This window comes from Mus caroli, chromosome 15 (genome assembly GCF_900094665.2).
Source record: "Mus caroli chromosome 15, CAROLI_EIJ_v1.1, whole genome shotgun sequence".
Classification (NCBI taxonomy): Eukaryota; Metazoa; Chordata; class Mammalia; order Rodentia; family Muridae; genus Mus; species Mus caroli.
In genome coordinates, this window is record NC_034584.1 from 20,656,592 (window position 1) to 20,673,563 (window position 16,972).

The following is a 16,972-nucleotide window of genomic DNA, read 5'->3' on the forward strand; positions in this document are numbered from 1 at the left end:
AGAAAATATATCAGCATATCTGCATGTCTTATTATCCTTCAAATCTATAGCAAATAGTACTTCTTAAAGGGCTAGGACATTCGTCTCTATATATATTTCTCTAAGCATATTTTACAATGTGTTTTTTGATCATGTGATTCTTCTTCCTCAACTCTTCAGAGACCCTCCCTTCACCTTCATGACCACCCAGTAGTCTTTATTAGAAGAAAGCATGTCAAAGTTACAACCCTTTGAAACATACAAATGGAGCTGGGCAGTGGTGGCACAAGCCTCTAACCCCAGGAAGCAGAGATAAGTATATCTCTAAGTTCAAGGCCTGCCTGGTCTACAAAGGGCATTCCAGAGAAGCCAAGCCTACTTAGAGAAACCCTGTGTAAAATAAAGAGGGGAGGGCAAGGGCTTGGTATTGGATAAGTGTGACCCGGAAAGGATCTGGAAGGAGGAAGGGGAGGGGAAACTGTGATCAGCAGGAAAATGATTATCAATGAAAAGGAGAAAGTTTTTTTTTAAAAAAAGAAAGACATGCTGTTCTGTATTTATACAGTAAAGCTCCAAAGCTAAATTTGTCATGAGCATAACATAAATGGTGGCTTACGTTGCCTGGCTGCACTGTGGATTTGTGATTATCTTCAGAGACATTTGGAAAACCTTTGAAAACGGCTTTGGAAGCAGGAGGGATGACGCCATGGTAAAGACTAATCAGTGTGACACCAAGGGCCTTGCAGGACTTCACGGCAGGAACTACAATAGGCCCGCATAATGGCAGCCTGGCTGATGTTTCCTCACAGCTAAAGACCCCAAATTACCCAGTAAGGGCAAAGATGAGGCTGAAGATCCTGAGGAGATTAAGCAGGATCCGATGTGACAGCGTAGATGGGAATCCTATAAAGCCTCTGGTCCCACGAGGAACAAATAACTCACTGCCTTTCCTAGAGCCTTCATTCTAAGTGCTTAGTAAAAAGCATCCAATGTCTTCAAACATTTTACAAAGTATTCTGAGTGGGATTCTTTATATACCCAAGGGACGACTCATTAGAAATATTTTGCTTTAGTCTCCCAAACTCTAATAGCCGCCCTACAGAAAGAAGCAGGGTAGAGACACCCACCACCACCCCAGTACAAAAGAAACCATGAAAACATTATGATTGATAATTTTTCATTTTTGAGGAATCATGGGAGTAAAAAGTTACGACTAAAGAATTTGTCTGGCATATAACTCTTGAGTTGTGTGATGGGCAGAAGTTTCCCTGAGGAGAAGGTAAGGGTTTCTGACGACTTCAGCCCCAAAGGGTCAATCTCTCCAACTACACAAGCACCTCTGATGCAAACAAAGCTTGAGGAAGGGTTTGCAGCTGTACAGCTAAGAGATCGCTGAAGAGGAAGCAGACAAACTAGCAGGGGAATCAAGGGTGTGAAGAGGTTACTGTTGATGTAGGATATTAAATAATTCTATTAGTTCTTATTATGACCAGTTCCCCCAATAATTGAGACTGAGTCCTATTGATTTATTTAATCAGCTTTAGCACGATTACTGGGCGATTATCCCTAATCTATTTTCCACATCACCCTGGCTGTTTCCCAGCTGTGTTCCCCAATTACTTGCAGACTGAGTCTCACCTGGGCTGTGTCCTCAGGGCATACGTCTCTTGGTCACATGCTCCTGGTTCATCCTGTCTAAGGAAGACCAATTCTCCCATCTTCTTTATCCTCCCTGCCCGTGTGTGTGTGTGTGTGTGTGTGTGTGTGTGTGTGTGTGTGTATAAAGCCCTGCCTACCTCTATTCTCCTAAGTAATTGGCTGTAGCCACTTATAATTAACCAATACCTTTAAATTGGGGGGGGGGGGCAAAGTTTACATGAGGCAGGCCAACGTACATGAGAATTCACTCAAATGGAGAAGGCCAGATCTTGGGGTTCAGAATTTAGCATATGTACGCACAGCACCAGACCAACCCCCAACAGGTTACTGCCAAGTGGAAGAGGACAACTCATCCCAAAAGGATGGTTCTTCAGCCTCAGATGTGAACTTGGGAGCTATGAAAGGAAAAGAGGACCTCAGAAGCCTAGAAAGCACAACTCCAAAGACACGGGTGCAGGAGCCCTCTGCAGAAGGCATAAAAAATAAGAAGGTGTGCAAGTTATCCAGTTGATAAAGTGCATACAGAAGGATCTGATTCCCCTGAACTCATAAAAAAAAGCCAGGCAGACATGGCAATGCACACTTGTAATCCCAGCCCTGGGGAGGCAGAGGCAGACAAATCCCTGGTGAGCAGGTGACCAGCCAGCCTAGCATTACTTCAGGGTAGTTCCAGGCTAGTGAAAGACTAAAATAAAATATGAAAAACCAAGGCGGACAGTACCTAAGGAATGGTAATCGAACTTAACTGTTGACTTCCATATGCATGTGCTCACATATGCTTATACCACATATGCATGTATACTGCCACATATGCATTCACACACAGAAAGAGAAAGAAAGGAGGGACAGAGAGAGAACATGAAGTTAAATGTTAGGACTGAACAAGAACTAGGTGTTCCCTAGACATGATGTATAAACGGTAAAAATGGCCCTGCGATGGACCCCTTCATATGCATCCAACTTGCTGGGCACATCATGGTCCAGTCATCCACTTGCTCCAGGTGTCTACTGTCACCATCAGCAAACCAGAGTTCACATTCCTAGGCGGATGCTGGAATCCTGCATGAGTCTTGCCCCTTAGATAGCCTCCCAAGTCCATGTTGAAAAGTTCTCTTAATGCTGCTTCCGTCATAATCACCCCTTAATTGTCACGGTGACAACGGCTGAGAAGTCACTGTGATTTTACTCAGTATTAACATTTGTAGAAATAAGTTGACCCACCTTCATAAGAGCTTGTGTCCTCCTCAGCTGTTCTTTGTCAATGGCTTTTTTTTTTTTTTTGACTCCCTACAACTCTGTTCATACACATGCTCAATCCGTTGGCACCATGTCTACTGCTCTGCAGTGTTGGAGCTCACTCAATCCAGTGCAGTGCGTGCTGGTCCTTGGTACCTGCAGTGCTTCTCCATCTAGGGGCGCTGATTAGGAGTGGCTCCTTCTAATGTCAACCCCACTATTCGGAGCATAGTAAGCCCTTACTGGTTGTGTCAGTTATGGCTATTGGTAGCTCCAATTGCTTCTCCAAAAGAAATAAGGATACTGTTAAGGCCAGGGCAACGACTCATTACCACTTTGGGTGTAGAGACAGAGGACTCTGTCTCAGGCTTAGGTCAAATGACCACTTCCAGTATTTGTAGTCCATGAGGGAGAATTACAACATAAATAAAACTCAGAGCTCTGCAGAAACCATGATTAATTCAAGCAAAGGCATATGCAGTGACTAACATTTAGAAATGCCAACTCCAGCCCTCTTGACGTTGTTAATCTCTGCAGTTCTGATTCCTAGCTGGTATCTGAGGCACCTGTAGCTGCTTCTGGCAAGCTTCAGACTTGATGGGGTAGTGAATGAAAATATATGATAAAAAGAAAACTGGAAGAGAGACGGGGAAGGAAAGATAAAAGGTAGAAACCAAGAGGAAGTGGAGTATCCTGGGAAGGAGCCACACCCACATGTATCAGACAGGGGGCTCGGGGGCGTGGCTAAATGCCAGGTACCACAGCAAGCACAGTGAGAAAAGCAGTAGCAGAGGCTGTGTCTGGAGATTAATTTGCTGATGGAGATTTACCGGATGTCTATCTCAATGCATATGTAGAATGTAAAGCCAGTTATTACAAATCGGTATTATTTTGCATGATCACATTCCAGTACCCTCTTTAAATGAAAGGGAGCCCTGCGCTGCACGGAAAGGGAAGCCTGGAATGACCCAGTGTAACACCCTTCGTTCCAGCCACTCTCCTCCCATGATAATTACACAAATGCTATGACACACATGCAAACAGACGACTTTGAACACATGGCTTTTGTTCTGGCCCAATGTTTCTTTCCGATTGTGGGGACAAGTCTCTTGCTCACACTTTCTCTGAATGTTTAAGTAAGAGTGGCTGATGAGGAGCGAGTACTGGCGATGCTCAGGTTCCTTGAACGTAATTACTTACGTGATCTTCACAGCAGCCTCGTTTCACAGGAGGGAAACTGAGGCTGTGAGGACCAAGAAACCCTTGCAAAGTGTCAGACCCACTAAGTACTGAATCGAGGTTACAATGACAAACTGTTCATTCAAAGACAGTTTTGAATTCTTAAACATGCCAACTCTTAAAACAAGTTAGCATCAGCTAAGAAATAAGTGGCCTTCCTCAATGTATCTCCCATCAATGTCATTCTCCTTTGAAAGGTGTGTAGTTCTTCACGCACCCTGATCTCTAGAAGATTCTGTTCCCACTTACCTGAAAGAAATCATGATTTCAACATGCCAATAACGGGAAGTTCACATTTTCTTCTACCACTCTTAAATGCTATGAGTATGGAAATGTCATGGGTAGTTTAGTAATTGCTGAAAATTCATAAGACCTTTAGAAATGAATGTAAAGGAAAGGACCATTGCTTTAGATTTTTAAAAAGACAAAGAAAAGCCAGCTAGCTTTCATCTTGAGCACTGAGAAAAAATATGGGGTTTTTGTCCTATCAAAGAACAAGGGCCAATATTTTCTGACCCTCCTCTTCTCCACTGGTTCCAACTAGCCAATCATATCAGACTGTGAAGTCAAGCTTACACCAGAAGGAATAGATGCAGTCACTGTCTACATTTGGGATAAGAAACAGAGGCCATTTTAGTAAGTTCATTAGCCCAGTTTGGGTTCCATCGCATCCTTTTTACAAATGGGAATCACCTTGCCAAATTGCTTTCTTTTGTTTCCTTTGTGCAGCAATGCAATTACACGGTTCTCAACAACTCCCACCCTAAGACTTTTCTGTGCGGCAGGCAACGTTTTAACGAGATGGGTGGAAGAAAGGTTGAATTTGATGAGTCAGCATAGAAAGCTGACTCTGCAAAGCCACGCCTCCACAGTTGCCCCATGTCAGTTGCATAGCTTTCTGGTGCCTGGAGAATTCACAGTTTCATAATATAGTTATAGGTTACTAATTACAACTGGACACAAAACTTATACAGGCAGGAAAATGGCCACTACAAACAAACAAACAAACAAACAGCCAAAACAAAACAAAACAAACAACAACAAAAACCCAGCTACAACTACACTAACCTGAAAATTATCCTCAGGGGTGCACTAATCCTACACAATTCTATGTATGTCTATTACAATACCTGCCCCATTTTTTTTTCAGTTTGCCTCTAGGGCAAAAGCCAAATCCAGAACCCAATGGCCCATTTCTTTTTACCAAGAACTCCAAGTTCAACTTGTTTTCAAAAAGGTTTCCTCATGGTGGTGTGCAGATGAGTGTAAAAACACTCCTCGTTGGTTAGGTTTGTGGTCTGCAGTAGTCTACCACAAACTTTCTTGTAGCAATCCCAACAGCTCTGGGACATCTCAGGACACATGATTCCCAACATGTCACACATACGAGTATTGCAAATGGAAGGGTGATTTAACCTGACTGTCGTTTGACGACAGCACAGTCAAGATTCATATCTCAATTTTCTAAAGCAGAGATGGTCATCCATAAATCCACTTGTATATGAATTGTCCACATTCACCAAAACTTTATTAAACCAAAATCAAGAGCTTATTTCACGGGGAGATTGTAAGTGTTCCCTTGAGGGATGGTCTGTAACCCTGAGAATGCCACAGCTTGCCACCACATAAAACACCAAGAAGGGGAAGTGGACTCAACATGGAAAACCAATGTGATCGTTCTTACTGCCTATACTGTAAATGGGAGAAACTGGAAAGGCCTGGAGATCAAAGAACAAAAACAAAATCTGTAACTTCCTTGAAGGGTTCCTAAATTCTGCTGCCTTTGCCTCTCTTCCTCCCTTCCTTATTGGCCCCGGTCTCTTGATGGCTACGGAAAAAAAAAATGATCAGTCTGTTTCTTTTAATTAATACATGATTCTAGATCAGCTCTGTAATTCAGTTGTACAGAGAACTGTTCTCCTGTCACTCACATATTCTCGTTGTCTTCCATGACTACTAATTTCGCAGGAGTAACTGTTCAGTGGAGACCCAGGGTAGTGAGGAGCCAGGTAAAATAAAAATATTATAACTTAACAGCCCAAGAGATGCAGAGTTGCACACAAAGCCACTCCTGAGTAACTTCCTTCTTTGTGTCTGCATTTCACACAATCTATAAAGTGCTGTGAGCAGGTGCTAGTGCTGTCCCCGCCCACATTTACCCGTCTGACGTCACAATGGCAGGCAGGGGCTCAGAAGTTGTTCCCCAGAAGATAGACCAGTCTGGTCTGTATTTTGAAGGACAGAGAATGAATCCTCTAGGTCAGGAACACAGATGCCATTGGCCTGAGAAGAGATAGCACCGGCAGACCAATCCCTACTGAGCTGACCCCACACCCCGACAGGAGCAGAACCTTGAGGAAGCAAGCGCTGAGGTGTAATTTGCCTGGTGGAGACTGAATTGCGGTGCCTACTCTTGACACTCAAAAATCCATCTGCCTGTGCCAGCAAATCATGGCTAACAATCAAACTAATCACAGTCGTGTGGAGCTGCGGCAATACCAATACGCCTCAGGGAACAAACCTGGGGGGCACGGGGGGGGGGGCTTTCTTTCAGCAGGTATTGCAGCCTAGCTGCCTTTCCCTACTGCCTGTGGTATCATAAACAAACTATTGGAAAGGCTTCAGATAGTCCCCACTTGCATTTCAGATGCTATTTGACTTAGGTAAAGGCTACATCTCATTACATTCGTAGTAAGTTGAAACTATCTTAGGTTGACTGAACCGACTGCAACCCAGTCCATTATAGACAACCTGGTGTTTTCCACATAGCTGAGTGCCCAAATGGGGGCTGCAGCTCGCTCGACTGCCCAGTATCATGAAAGAAGATTGTACTGCAGATGGCTAGCCCTGGTAAACAATATAACTCAAATTTTAGGTACTCTGAATGTCTACTTGCAAGCATCAGCGTATATAAGCAGTTATAAGACAAACCACTTGAAATCAAGGGCCATCTGGATATAGTTATTTAACATTTGAATCTTTTTTAATAAATAGCAGATATCATTCTCAGGAAAAAGAGATAACGTACCTAGAAATTACTCAGAGGTCAGTATTCCTCCAAGTCCCTGTTGTATCTAAAGAGCAAATGAATCATGGACATTTGAGACTGAATTGCTTCCCAGAACTGCTAAAAGGGAGCAAGCAGCCTTTCTATTAAAATTCCTCCATCTCCTCTGCTCTCCCACCCTACGGTTCCCTTTCCTCACAGGACTGCATCCAGCTAGGATAGCGTTTGCATTGCTCACAGATTGATTCTGTTTAGTGCTTATCTCTGTCTTTGCTCATTTGGTTCACTCACATACCTCAATAAATATTTGTTTGGTGATGTGTTTAGATGAAGAACTAGCCCAGTATGGAAGTTAGGATTTCCTCTTTTAGAACTATAACTAGTACATTTCCACCAAGAAATACCATACCACATTCCTTAATGATGTAATTCCTTGTGAAATTAGGGATTTCTTCTCTACAGTCCGTTCTTAATATGAATTTGTACCTCTGACACAATTACCAAAGGAATAAGAAAAACTTTCAATCTCTCTCTTCAAACTCCAACCAGATTTCACTTTTCAGACAGGCAAAATGCAAAGAAGAGATGGAAACTCTCCACATCTGTGCACAAATGCTTGCCAGAGAGATCTCATCAGTCGTGACAGCAGAGACTAAAGGGCTAAAACAACGTATCCAAGATCCAAGAAAAAAAATATCTTTAATATTCATCAAAATTGTACATTTTCAAGACCATGAAAAAATGCAAAATCAGATCCAAAAAGGAAAATTCATAGGGAGCTGGAGAGGTGGCTCAGAAGTTCAGAGTTCTTTCTGCTCTTACAGAGAAGCCAGGATTCCCAGCATCCACGTCAGGAAGGTAAAAGGTAACAACCTCCTCTGACTCCAACTGCAGAGGAACTGATTCTAGCCTCTTCAGGAACTCATGTGCACACACCCATGTGCAAACATAGATTTTTTTTTTTAAATATTTATTTGTTAAACAATTTTTGGTGGTTATGAGACATGAACCTCCAAAAATGGCATGTACTTTGGTTTGTATTGGCCATCTATGGAAAAGCATGGCGCCTGGCCTTAAGACAGGTTTGTATATCCATAGAGACTTCTTTGAAGAAAACGAATTCTTCATTTGCAACCAGTTATCCATTGGAGAGAGCTTCAGGGTTAGGGATGGGGGCTTGTGACCACTTCCAATCTCAGCACTAGGACCCCATCTGACACAGACCTGTGCAGGCCCTATGCGTGCTGCCACAGTCTCTGATGTGTTTACTAGACTTTGTTTCCTTGATGCCCTTCATCCCCTCTGGCTCTTATTATCATCCTGCCTCCTCTTCCACAGGTTAAGTGAGCCTGAGCAGAAGAAACTGACTGAGCAGACCCACTTAGAACTGAGTGTTCCCAAGTCTCTTACTCTGCACACATTGTCCAGCTGTGGTTCTCGGTGTCCATTCTCATCTACTGCAATAGAGAGAGATTCTGATGATGTCTGACCAAGACCCTGATCTAGGAGTATAGCAGAATATCACCAGGAGTCATTTTATGGCCATATTTCCTCGGCAGAGCAATAGCATTGGGTTTTCTCCTAGGTCCCTATCCTATCTAGTCTCAGGTACTTGACCACCCAAGCAGTGTCAGGGAAGGGTGCTATCTCATGGAGGGAGCCTTAAATCTAATTAGAGATTGGTTGGTTTCACTATTGCACAAGTACATCTTGCAAGCAGGTTACTGCTGTAGATATAAGGGTTTGTAGTTGGATTGGTTTGAGGCTCTCTCGCTCTCTCTCTCTCTCTCTCTCTCTCTCTCTCTCTCTCTCTCTCTCTCCTCTCAGTAGCATGCAGAGTACCTTACAATACCATGAATACTCATCAGTAGGTCTGAATGTTCTAAGTAGGCACCAGCTTGACTTCTCATGTCCAATGAATTGAGTAGGTGCTGTATTCAGTGATAGGGTGGGTCTTACTGTTGGCTTGTAGAGCGCTACAACCAATAGCATTGGCAGAGGGATTTCTGAGTGTGTCTCCGCATCTATGTGAGTTTATTGAGCCTTGTCTTTGGCTCTTTTTCTTCGGTTTGTTTTGTCCTTTTCTGGCTTGCTTGTTTATATTATTATTAATCATCATCATCATCATCATTATTATTATTACTTAGATACTGTTTGTATAATAATGAGAGAAAAGGGGATGTGGATTTAAGCAGGTAAAAGTTAAAAAGGAGCTGGAAGAAGTTGGGGGAGGAAAGACCACAATCAGAATACATTTTTTTTTAATTTTTATTTTCAAAAAATAAATAAATAAAAGTAAAGTATACTGACTAAAAGCAGATTCTTCTCAAACCATTTCCAGAAAAGCTATAATAAAGCTGTCATTTCAATTCTTATTTTAAAAATTCCTTTCTTTTACCTTGAGAGTACAGTGATCTTACTAAAGAAAAATGCATTTATAACTCATACAAGTTTCAAAATATAAAGTTCTATATTAAGTGATCAAAATGGATGGAGTCTGAAATTTTCCACAGATCGAGAGAACTGAAGAATGTACATATAACTTGAAGCCAGATATATTGACTGTACAACCAAACCTGTATACTTACTTCAGTTCTTACTTGGGCGTATATTTATTGTACACAGTGATAGGTTCCTGGTGACATTTTCATCCAGGTATATTGTGGACTTTGGTCCTAATCACTCCATCACTCCCTCTTCACTGCTCTGTATGGTCCAGAGAATATTTATGATAGTGATGATTTCGGTTTTGAATGAATTGGGTTTGTTAAATATATAGCAAACAAAAGTATAAAACTAAATATAGCAAGCAGCAATTATACAGCCATAAATATATATTATATATATATACATACAAACACACACACATATGTGTGTATGTATATAATATAATATATATTTATATATAATCAATCAAGTGGAGCTCTTTACACATTCTAGCAGTTTAATTGAGAGAATAAACAAAGATAACACCCTCAAATAGGCCTTACAAACATCCAGAGAAAACTGACTAGGGATGTCCAGAGAGACAATCAACTGGAGCATCCAATTGATAGAGGCCAGGGCCAAGCTGTGTCCCCTTGAGTGAGGTTTCCAAGTGAAAGGGCAGCTGAAGGAAGAGGGCAGCCTCACACAGAATGCTTAGCCTTCCAGAAGAATCAGAATGGAGAGCCTCTGCTGAAACACTTGTGCTACAGTTGTGCTACCGTTCCCAGTGGGAATTCAGAGCAGAGAAGAGCATCCTTTTTTCCTAGATGAGCTTGCTGCTGCTCTGTCTACCTGTAGGCGTTTTGTATCATTGGATGAACATCTGTTAGGAACAGTTTATCTTCTGACTGTCCTCAAGGACCTGGAGTTTGACTCACATTATTTTGATGGTATCTTTTCTTCTTGTCATAGAGTTGAGGGGCCAGTCCCATCCCAGACAAGGAGATTAGGAGAGGACACTTTGAGCTAAATATACTCGGGTTTGAAATGGGAGGGGCAACCCAACTCGAGAGCCAACTTCCAAGTGTGCATAAAGCACAGGTGACACTTCCCAGTGTCCACTATACCACACATGAACCTCCCATTCCTCTCCCTCAGATAGCATTTCCTCAACAGCCACGTGTTATAGATTATTTTTATTATATATTATTTTGAAATTATATTCCTTAGAGAGAAAGGGTGTATTGCATTTGTCTTTTGGAGTTTGACTTATTTCACTTAACCTAATGATCTCGAGTTCTATCCATTTTCTTGTAATGATGTAATTTTGTCCTTCAGGGTTTAATCAGATTGCATTGCTTACATATACATTCACGTCATCTGTTTACCTCTTGGTGGATACCTAGGTTGATTCTACAAGATGGTCACTATGAATGGTGAGCTATCCTCACTGCAATGGAAAACTCACTGATGCTGAAACCTAAGAAGTACAACATTTAATTGAAGCTGGCTTACAGGTTCAGAGGTTCAGTCCATTATCATCAAGGTGGAACATGACAGCATCCAGGCAGGCATAGTGCAGGCAGAGCTGAGAGTTCAACATCTTCATCTGAAGGCTGCTAGTGGAAGATTGACTTTCAGGCAGCTAGGACTAGGGTGTTATAGCCCATGCCCACTGTGACACACCTACTCAAACAAGGCCATACCTCCTAATAGTTCTACTCCCTGGCCCAAGCAAAAACAAACCTTCACAAACACCCTAAGTGTTTATGTTAAATTGACATTATAAGGATCCACTTCAATAAACATCATTGTTTGAAATGTCTTAGCATGATTTTTAAAATGTATTAAATATATACATTTAACATAAATAACATGCTATCATAAGCATGTATATGCAGCTATCTCTGTTGTATGCTGGCTGCTATTTCATCAAATAAACACCCATGTTCTTTAAGTCTTAAAGCTCAAAACATAAGAACTCTAATGCATGGTCCACAAAAGGTGCCAGTCATACAGAAGATTCTCAAGTGTCGGTAAGCTAATCAACAGGAAGACTCCTGTGTTTCATAAAAAGGAGCATAATTTTACTTAGGAAAACAGAATTAATAAAAGAATATTTAAGAACATCAAATCCCTAGACTTATGTTAGAGTGGAATTTGCGTGTATTTAATGTGTTCATTACTTGAAACAATGTGACCTGTTACAGTGACAACTTTATAATGCCAACTTAAAGTATCCAGCTCAGTCATTGGTTTAGAGAGTTAAAATTATACAGGAGATCAGAATATCAGAGGTAATGTAGGCCTTCAGTGGGTTTCGGGTTTGTTCAGTCTTCTATCCTGTGACAAAGCACTGAAGTTATTCAAATTAAAAAAAAATGTCTTGTGTGGCTTCTGGTTTCAGCCTATGGTCAGTTGTCTCTGTTCTTTAGGCCAGCAGAGTAAGGAAACACTCCAAATAACAATAAGCTGCCACCAGGGACTTCCTAAAGGTTTGATCACTAAAATCTAGTAAATGCCATTGCTACATGGACCTTTGGGGAAAAATCAAAACCCAAACCATTGCGTTTTTATTACATATATGTGTGTGTGTGTGTGTGTGTGTGTGTGTGTGTGTGTGGTATTCATATATATGTATATAAATGAATATATATGAATGATGTGTTCTACCAATCCTACTACAATTTATCTACATAAAATAAACTCAATATGCAGAAGAAATACCTACTATGCCAATGTTTATTACAGTACCATTGGGAAAGAAATATCAACTTAAGTATCCAGCAATGAATGTACGGTAATTGAAATGTGTATATGAACATACACAGATGCAATGGAATGTTATTGTGCCATATAAAGGATGAAAACTCATCGTTACAGCAACATAAATGAATCTAAAGAACATTATATGAAGCACAGATACAGAAAAACAAGCACAACATTATTACACTCATACACAGAATTTGAAGAAACTGCTCTCATAGAAGCACAGAGAATGACCATGGTTAACAGCCTAGAGAAGCCATGCGGAAAGACTGGTCAATGTTTACAAAGTTATGCTGTGAATGACAGAATAATTCCTGGTTTTCTGCTCACAGCAAGTGACACTGTTTGGAAATAATGTTTGTCCAAATAACTAAAAGGATTTTAAATACTCACACAATAAAAATATAAATATATGAGATAATGGTGATATAAAATATCTTAATTTGATCACTGCACAACCCAACTATTCAAACATCATACTGCAATACAACCCATGGGTTATTATTTTTGTGCTAATTAAATGTATTTAGTTTAAAAATAAATGCGTAAAAAATAAAATAAAAATTAATGCTTGATTTTTAAATAATATATTAGATTTAAATAGAATTATCTGTGTTTATAAACAGAACCCACCGTAATGCAAAGGCCCTATAGCAATGTTTGTGGAAGCCTGTCTGTTAGAAGGACTCATCCAGCTGGTATCTCAGAACTGGGAGAAGAAATGCCCAACCTAAGACCTTGGACAACTACAAACATGACTGAAGCTCTCTAACTCTAAACCTATTCTCTCTGTATGAAACTTTTGGTCCCAATACCATGATATGTCATGAATGGCATAGTCGCAAGCAAATCAAGAGACAGTGTCTAGCCCACACTGGGGAGCAAAGATGTATGTCTGTTATTTTCTACTACATGTTCAGGTTCTAAAGCAGTTTAAGAAGGCTGAGTTCTGAACGCTACAGGCTTGAGGCTGTTTCAAATTTTGAAAGCCATACACAATATGAACCTGTAAAGTGTAGTTGAGGTTAAGTCAGACCTCATCAGACATTTAGTTAGACATTATGATCACTACACACACACACACACACATTTTGCTACATTCTTTTCCCAATTTAAGAATGATTTGTTTCTCAGGTAGAAAAAAATTAGACTATTCTTAAAGTGATTTTGACACGTCAGTTGTATAATTACACACACACACACACTCACACACACACACTCAGTCACTCACACACACACACACTCACACACACACACACACACACACACACACATTTTGCTACATTCTTTTCCCAATTTAAGAATGATTTGTTTCTCTGGTAGGAAAAAATTAGACTATTCTTAAAGTGATTTGACACGTCAGTTGTATAATTACACACACACACACACATCATTTTTGCCTCACTTTTTGTAATGACCTGCGCCTTGGTTGTCTGTGTGCTAAAGGAGTTTGAGCCGATGGGAGAGGCCGCCATGCCTATCTGCATGGTGAATTTAGTCAAAATTGCACTTAGGTGAATATGTCCTAGGCTTTGGCCTCTGTCTACGACAGTCATTCCCTACTTGGACTTCATAAAATAAAGGATTCTTACTTTGTGCTAATACAAAACCATGACCAAAACCAACACAGAGAAGAGTTTATTTGGGCTTACCATTCCACAGGGAGAGTCCATAACAACAGGGTGGCCACAACCACAGATGACCAGTGCAGGAAGCTGGTGGGTCCTACTGTATCAGCACACAAGAAGCTGAGAGGGCTGGTCAGAAGTGGGACAAGGCTATACACTCTCAAAACTAGATCTCAGTGACGGACTTGCACCAGCGAGGTTCCATATCCTAAAAGTCACATCACCTCTCCAGGCAGCACCCAGGTGAGAACCAAATGTCAAACACATGAGCCTGGGTGGGGAGGGGGTCATTTCTCATTCAAACCACTCCACCAAGACATACAACACCTCTCTCTCTGGTCATGGCACCTACCTCAAGTGACCGAATGTCACCCTCTCCTATAATATATAGATGGAGAGAATGTTATTTCTACATTTCAATGCAGTGAAATGGACTGGGAAACGTGTGTTCTCTTTCTTTGCTTGCCATTCAATGGCTGAGAGGTTTTAAACAGATCACTCCAACTTAGGTGTGTTTACCCATGTGTACGAAGAAACACTTTGTAAGTATAAATATGTGAAAGTTTCAAATTGGGCAGTATGAACTTATAAATACCCTATTATTATAGAATTATGAGGATTGGGCACAAAAGAGTAGCTCACAAACTCCAGTCTTCTTTGGAATTACCCGGAGAGAAGTTGGCTAAGATATAGATTTCTGGACTTGCCCTGAAAGGTTACACTCAGTGGCTCTGATGTACAGCGGATACTGTGGATTTTTATAAGTTACCAGTTGGTAAAGCTGCCATTGTTCAATGACCACACTTGAAGAGCCACTGGGCTGTGAAATTAATGTAGTTCCTCATTCAATTGGTTTGAAAACTGCATTACTCGAGTTATGCAGAGAAGCATTCCTGTTGCTGGTACCTACCTATTCCTGACATAACACTCTTCATTTTCTTAAGGAGACACTCCTCCCAAAAGGATGCTGCACACATCTCGCAAGGACCAGAAGGCCGCATAGCAGTGCTCAGCCCTTCTCTTCTCTTCCTTGCAGACTTTGACCCCTTCACCAGGTGGCTTCTGAGCATGCACATGGAGAAGTCACTGCTGGTGAAAAGTCTCTTAGCTACCCTCAGGGAATCAAAGCACATTAACACTCCCAGTTTGAGACAAAATGATCACGGTCTCACTGGTGAGCGTGAGCTACTCAGGCTGGAGAGAACCACGCTGGGGATTCAGAGAAGTGGCCACTTTAGGAGCCCGCAGTGTTCAGCCCTGCTTTGTGTGGGGTTCCCCTGAGCCCCTGGTTCCGTGTGTTTACAGCTGGCTCTCCATCTGTCAATTCTCAGTGCATTTGGGGGGCATAATAATACGAATGCCAAACCTATGAGATTTCGTTTTCTCTTTTCTCTCTCTCTCTCTCTCTCTCTCTCTCTCTCTCTCTCTCTCTCTCTCTCTCTCTCTCTCTCTCCACCAGCTGCTGAAGGTTGACAAAGAAATTAAAGGCAGAAAATATTAGCATGTCCTCTGCAATCTGCAAAGCAGAAAGGGGCTATTTTGTAGGAACTACCAATAGCTGTCAGATAATTTTGTTCATTCCCCTTGAACAATGAGCCTGCTTGGACTCCCTCTGCTCTGCCAGTAACTGCCTTTCCTGTGTTGCTTTCTCACGTGGCCTATTTTCCTATTTTCTATTTAGTGAGAGCCCAGTGCTTAGAGTTCAGGAAAGAAATCAACATGGGATTTTACTCTCCCTAAATAATATTTTATTTATTAATTTTTATCTAATATTTTACTTGACAACTAACACTTGAGGGATATAGATAGATAGATAATGTTTTTAGAAAATTACAAGATTTGTTATGGTTCTTTCATATATAGGTAATCCATCTTTGTAAATTTGAATGGTAAATGGTGAGTTTTGTCTTTTAATACAAACAAAACCTTACATTAAGCAAAGGAATATATGTTTCTTTGTCTGTGGGGAAAAAATTATTGAGTCTTCTAGATAAATGGTATTTTCAAATAAAACAGAAAAATATTTTTCTTTTGAAATAGTCTACATTGTGAAGATGTCTGGCCAGAATTTGAAAAACAACTCCAACTTCAAACACACTTTGGAACTGTCACATTCTGAACACCAGTATTTTTTAATCTATCTATCTATCTATCTATCTATCTATCTATCTATCTATCTATCTATCTATCTATCTATCTATTTATCTATCTTTTGGAGACAGGGTTTCCCTGTGTAGCCCTACCTATCCTGGAACTAGCTCTGTAGACTCAGATAGTTGCCCGCCCCTGCTGAGATTAAAGGTGTGTGCCATCACGTCTAGTTTAAGCAACTATTTTCTTTTTTAATTTGAGCAACACATGGACTCACAGAGGACAGCAGAGCTGATATACACTGTCTTCTGGATCGTCGGTTTAACTGTGCAAAACATTGAGGGTAAGAGAGGCTTGAGCACAGATCCCACGTGGATTTTAACAAGCTGCAGGAGCTGGGCCCTGAGCCTCTAACTTTTAACTCATTGTTCCTGTGTCTCCATCCAAAAGACTCTGGACAATAGAGGTATGGGGTACATTTTGGAGAAAAGAGGAATCCAAGCTATAGCCAGGCCCCTGGTATGAACTAGCATGGATGAGCTCTCCCACCTTGGTCTCCCTTTTCCTTCTGAGTCTGACTTTGCTCTCAGTTGAAAGACTTAGAGCCAGCTCTAAAATCTTGTATAATCCTACTCACCCAATGCTGGTCAAGGTTCCAAGATGCAGCCACCATCATACACTTGTAGCCTTTGTCAGGTTGAGATATCTGGCCCTGTTGGGCACTATCCAACAAGGAGAAGCCTATCTATAATTGGTCATACTTGATTTACTTCTGTCCAGTCCATATGCAAAGAAAGTACACGGGGACAGTGTTAAGAATAAGATGCTCGCCGGGCGTGGTGGCTCACGCCTTTAATCCCAGCACTCAGGAGGCAGAGGCAGGCGGATTTCTGAGTTCGAGGCCAGCCTGGTCTACAAAGTGAGTGCCAGGACAGCC